Source organism: Nycticebus coucang, chromosome X (assembly GCF_027406575.1).
Source record: "Nycticebus coucang isolate mNycCou1 chromosome X, mNycCou1.pri, whole genome shotgun sequence".
NCBI lineage: Eukaryota > Metazoa > Chordata > Mammalia > Primates > Lorisidae > Nycticebus > Nycticebus coucang.
This window is the reverse complement of record NC_069804.1, coordinates 72,754,769-72,761,236: the sequence shown is the minus strand read 5'-3', so window position 1 is coordinate 72,761,236 and position 6,468 is coordinate 72,754,769. Positions and strand designations below refer to the sequence as shown.

The 6,468-nt window shown below is 37.4% G+C and overlaps 1 pseudogene; it reads right to left on the bottom strand.

Moving 5' to 3' along the window:
- Positions 1–470: 470 nt before the first annotated feature.
- On the bottom strand, positions 471–5,060 carry LOC128576856 (spermatogenesis-associated protein 1-like; annotated as a pseudogene).
- Between the last annotated feature and the right edge of the window lie 1,408 nt (positions 5,061–6,468).

Here is a 6,468-nt window from a genome sequence, read left to right as displayed (position 1 = left end):
GGGGAGTTGATCTACTCTGATTATTCATATTGCCAGAGTTTTTTCTGTTGATTTCATCTCCTGATTGTTTTTCACCGTTGCCTGTGCCCATCCTCAGAGTTGGGGAAGTGTGTCTCCAAGATTAGACCCCAGTGCGATCACTCTTTCGTTGCTGGATATTTGTAGGGAGTGACCCCATGTAGTTCCTCTGGGGCTGCCCCATCCAGGGAGTGACTATTTTTATTTTTAAAAAAGTAAATATGGTAGCATTTATTTAAGCAGTGTAACTATTTTGTTTTTATTTTAACATAGTACTTAATTTTTTCTTTTTCTCCCACATGGCAAAATTATTCTTGTTATCTTTTTAATTATTATTATTTTTAAATCTCTAGGTCGAACAGAAACTTTCTTTTTTCCCTGTATGCTGCCTATATTTGTAAGGCTAGGTTGGCCAGGATTTGGTTCACAGGCTTGATTGCTAAAATGTACTGTTAATAGCATCTTTGTCTTCCCCCACTCCAGTTGAAATCACCTTCTTCCTGAATCTTGTTAAGAAGCTCTTTCAAAGTGTTTTCTAACAAACTAGAATATCTTCTGGGTTCTTCTCTTAAGAAAGATATGCTAACCGGTCTGTGGACTGTTTCATCAGCTCGGTAACACCGTTACTAATCTTCTGCTCATCTAAAGTAATATTTGATGATGCAGAATACACATTTTCTAAATGGTCCATTACAGAAAGTAAATATATTTCTGGTTGAAGAGCATATGGAGGAGCAAATGACTTGAGTTTCAGTTCTGATTCTTGATTTTCTTTCACCACAGCTAAATTATTTCCAATGCATTTCAGAAATAAAAATTTTTCTGCAACAGCATCTTCACCAAGAAACTCACCCAGACGTTCCCTCAAGGCTTGTAAAGTAAGGTGCTGAGATACTCTTATAAATCCAGCTAAAATGAATTTGGTAACAACTTCTATAGAAATGGTATTTAATTTATAGTTCCAGGATCCTTCAGGGACATAAAAAACATGAAGCTCCACCAATTCTCCCAAGCCGGCCTCTCCTGAGTGTGCAGGAGAAGTAGGGCACAGGGCAGCTCTGGCCTCCTGCAGCTTCCATGCCACCGGCCACTCCGCCCCTTCCACTCCTCTCACTCTCCTTTCCCACTCTCATGTCTCTTGCTCAGTTTGCCCTTTTCTTGTTATTTTTCTTGAGTTCTTTGTGGATTATGGTTATTGACCCTTTGTACATCTGTAACATGTTAATACCTTCTCCCATTCTGAAGGTTGTTGATTTGGTTTGTTGATTGTATCCTTAGCTGTGAAGAAGTAGTTAACATAATCGTGACTCATTTATTTATAGGTGGTGTTCCTGCAATTTTCAGTGGGGTTTTCTTTATGAATCTTTTCACATCTTACATTTAAATCTTTTATCCAGCATGAGTTAATTTTTATAAGTTTTGAAAGGTTCAGGGTCAGTTTCAGTCTTTTTGCTACCCAGTTCTTCCAGTACCAGTAATTAATTAAATAGGGATTATTTTTCCCAATGTATGCATTTGTTTAGTTTATAAAATATTAGGTGCTGATATGAGGCTGCTTTCATCTCTAGGTTTAATCTACAGTTCTATATATCTATTTATTTGTTTTTATGCCAATACCGTGCTGTTTTCATCACTAAAGATTTCTATTTGTATTATAACCTGAAGTCTGATAACATCATTCCTCCAAATTTGTTTTTATTTTTTAGAATTGTGTAGGGTATTCATGTGTTTTTTTTCTTGTTCTATACAAAATGAATAATTACTTTTTCAAGTAGTCTTTTTGTAAAGCAGTAGGGAGAATCCCCAAATAAGTAAAAACTTTTCAACCCATTTTTTCTTTCTCCCTTATTTATCTCCTTTTCCTTCTCTTTTGGTAGTGATTTTTCTACTTTTCTCATCTTTCCCACATAAATTTCTTATACAAAATCTAAGATATCCCTTTATTTCTCTTCTTCATCTACTACAATTATATTTTGTTAATTTTCTATTCATTTTTAGTAATTTTGTCCTTTTTTCTCTTCTTTGAGGGCTGGGGGCTCATATCATTAATCTGGCTTGGGGAACACAGCATTGTTCTGGCTCCAGGAAGACACAAGGTCAGTTGTAGGTGTCCTTTTAGTTCTGGCCTTTGGAAAAAAGGTATTGGTAGATCTCCACTGTGACATACTGCTGATTTCTTTCTATATTTGCAGAAGTGGGAGTTCTTTCCTTTTCTCAGGATGGTAAGGAGATCCTGACTTTGAATGACTAACCCAGCTTCCCCCCACAAGTATGACAACTATGACTATGGATAAATCCCATTGTTGAACACCACAATTTCTCTTCTCTCTCTTTCTCTATTACTGTCCCTTTTCTGTGCTTTTCTTCATTTATTTATTTCTACCACACCTTCATTTTTTCTCACTTTATCTTCTTTCTACCTTCTTAATCTTTACCATTATCTTACTTTTGGCCTTATATCAAAAGGATAATTCAACACCCATGGTCTGAGACAAAGTAATTTAAAGTAAAGGAGGTGGTAAGAAGGAAAAAGTAGGAGAAAAAAGCAAACAAGAATAAAACACATATGAGGAGGAACCAACAAAAACATTCTGGCAACATGAAAAAACAGAATAGAGCAACCCCCACAAGGAATAATGAGGTAACTTCTGCTGAGGAGTCCACTGGCAAAGAATTAATGGAAATGACAGACAGGGAATTTACAATGTGGATGGCAAAAGCAATAAAGAAAATTGGCAAAAATATGATAAAACAGAACCAAAAAATGGACAAAAGATATGAAGAGTACATACAGGATATGACAGAGCTAAAGGACTTAAAGGAGTCAATTAGGGAAATTAAATTTGCAGTAGAAATTATCAATTTCTACTACAGATCAAATCATTGAGAAGAAAAAATCACAAAACTAGAAGATAACTCTTGAGCTAACCCAGGTAGTTAAAGAGGTATAAAAGGAGAGAGAAAGCAAAATATTTGTTCAGAAATTATGGGACTTCATGAAGCATTGAATTATATGAATTATAGGTATTCCTCAAGAAGAGATAGAACATCCCAAAGGAATGGAAGCTTTACTAGAGGATGAAAATGAAAATTTCCAAGTATCACTAAAAATTCTGAAAAACTCCTTGTAGAGAGATACTGAACACTGGGTCATCACAACTCAAACAGAGCTTCTCCAAGTCATTTTCAGGAATGTATCTAAAGTGAAGACAAAAGAGTAAGTTCTGTATGTTGCCAGGAGTAAGTGCCAATTGACCTACAGGGGTAGATCCATCAGAGTGACAATGGTTATCTTAACTACTACTTCTTAAAGCTGAAATAGAATGGTCATCTACCTTTAACTATCTCAAACAAAATAGTTTTCAGCCAAGAATTCTATATCCTACTAAAGTAAGCTTCAAAATTGATGGAGAAATCAAACTTTTTGCTGATTTGGACACATTGAGAAAATTTGCCACAACAATACCAGCTCTACAGCAAATATTTAGAACTATTCACTTCACTGACCATCACAATAGTCTACCAGCAACTAACCATCCACAAACTAAAGGAGAAAACATACTTTTCACAGTGGTGCAAAGGATAAAAATAAGCAATGGACCTTCAAAAAATATGATAAATAGAACTCCACCACACTTATCAATTCTCTCAATAAATATTAATGACTTGAATTCTCCATGAAGTATTCACAGGCTGTCTGACTGGATAAAAAAGCATAAGTGTTGGAGGAAGATAGCAGACTAAGGATATCTCTTTTGCAGCCACTTGTGAGATTGGGAAGAACATCTTCTAGCCACCACTGGCTGGGGCATCTGCCCATAATTATTACTTCAGGGGGAGATGGAGGAAGCAGAAGATTCCAAGAGCCAAAGAAGAGTTCAGGAGCAGTGGATAACTGACACCAAGGTGGGTGCTTTCATGCCGGCAGAGGCTGCCTGGTTTGGCGGTGGTTTTCAGGCAGAGAATGCCTCCCCTGCAGTCTTTTTCATTTCTTTTTTCTTTTATTTTATTTTCTTTCCTTTCCTTTCCTTTCCTTTCCTTTCCTTTCCTTTCCTTTCCTTTCCTTTCCTTTCCTTTCCTTTCCTTTCCTTTCCTTTCCTTTCCTTTCCTTTCCTTTCCTTTCCTTCCTTTTATTTTCTTTTTGTCAGAGTCCACTAAAACCTATGGAACTGGTCTGACAAACTGAAGAAATATAAGTTTAGAAATGACGATAAAGAAATAGACACGAAACACAGAATAGAGTTTTCAAATGGGGGAGCTTAGGGAACCACCACCCATTTGTGCATTCTGGCGAGTGGCCTCAAGTCTCTGCTGCACTTAGCTTTTATTGAAATCTATCTGCCAAGGTGGTAAGCTGAGGGAGCGAACAGTTTCACCAGCAGTTTCACTGAATGAGCATATCAGCTCCTATTGTTATTAATATTAACTGTAAGGATTTGAGCAGTTTTGAGGAATCTGAAACTTCAGCTTTGGGTGGAGGAATCCTGTCTGAAGTCCCACACAGATTCCTAGGGATGTATTAAACTCTGCTAGTTCACTGTGGAGTAAAATACCACTGGCATTAATCTCTTCTGAGGAATCGATTGGAGAGAGGCATTTTCCTTTCATTACCACCACAGAGGATTTTCCTCTGTCATATGAGATATAAGCCCTCCTGCCTATATGTCAAGGTTCAAGCTGTTCACTTAGTCTCTGTCCCAGCCAAATTCAAATCTCCACATTGGGTATTTGCTTTGTCTGTTTAATGGGCAGGAAATGACCTAGAAGATGTATCTATTCTAGATCTTGCCATAATGTCTTTCTTGGCCATTATATTCCTCAGAGTGTTCACAGACTCAGTGGGGTATTTGTATAAGCTGTATCCCCAATAGGCCAGAGTTTCAGTAAAGGCCAGAAATTTGTTCAGATAAGAAATTTAGCAATGGCTGGCTCAAAGATAAATTAGCTGATTTTCTTTGTTTTGACTCCTTCAGCTTACTTTTTAATTGTTCATTTTTCTGGGTGTGCCCTCCTCTGCCAAGAATGGGGTCTTCGGTCCCCATTCCGCCAGCACTTATCTTATCTTTTATTTTCTTTCTTCTTCTTTTTTTTTTAACCTAGAAATTTGATGAAGTTAAATGTGGGCGAGCTTGGGTGAGAAGCAAGTGATCTTTCCCAGCACCCAGGTGCCAGGACTGAACCACAGGAAGAACACAGCACTCATTGCTTGGCTGTTGGCTGGGGCACAGCCATTGTAGGAGAGCAGCTTTTCAAGATCAGTCTACAAAGCTCTAGTGTGAGGTCAGTTCTGGTGCACCTGTTAAGCTGGGCAGTCAGCCATGGGGAGACTTGAATTACAAATCAATTATTGGGAAAGTCCCTGTGTGGTCAAGGGTCATGGATTGAAGGCTTGAGGTATGTTCATTAGGCAGGCTGATGAGAACTTTAGGCAATAACACCGTGGTTATTGAGGGAAAAGAGATCAGGAAGATGGGACCAGGTGTCCTCAGCAAGATAGAGGCTTCCAGCACCCATCATACACAGATGTATCATCATCATGATTAGCATCTCATATCCCAGAACGTCACCTGCTGTCCAAGCCATATATGGCAATATAAGTCTATAATTTTTCCTTTTTAACAATTTTTTCCCTAGATTTTTCTCTGCATTTTTGTTTGAATTGTAATTTTACTGTGTTTCCTTTTTCAATAGTAAGGACTCCATATTTGCTAATTTTTATGCTCCTGTTCTTTTTTTTTTTTTCTATTCTTACCCCTTCAGCTTTTGTATTTGTTTGCTTTGTTTTTTATAGCATTTTTCTTTTTCTTTTTTCACTTCCTTCAAACTGCCTATTTTTGCTAGTTTCTTTACCCCTTTTATTCTTTCTTTCCTTTCCATTTCTCTCCTGTTGTGTGTCTTTTTGCAAAAAAATTTCTAATTTTTCTTATCCTTCCAACATAAATTTCTCAAATAACAACTAAGACACATCCCCCTTTTTTACGTCTTATGTAATTTTATTTCAGTTTTCTTTATATACATTTATTATTATTATTTCTTCTTTCTCATTCATTTTATTCTCTGTCAATTGCTAGTTGCTTCATTTATGAGACAGAGCCTCACTCTGCTACCTGGGCTGGGGTGTCACAGCATTGTCCTCAGTAAAGGTGATCTTGATGCACTGGTATAAGGGGTCCTTCTAGCTTTGGCCTTTGGAAACATGCAAGTGATAGGTCTCCAGATGACAAACTGAATTTTTTTCTTCCTTTCGTCCTCATCTATTTAGTGCAGGTGGAGTCTTATTTCTATTGAGACTAGTAAGGAGATCATGTCCTTTAGATTCCCAGCTAAACCAGCCCATCAGAGGATGGGAAGTGTGGTGTGGGTCAAAGCATCCTGCAAAACACCACTGTTATTTCTGTTGCTCTCTTTCTTTTCTTCTCTTCTTTTTTTCAATCTTTGATTTCACCCCTT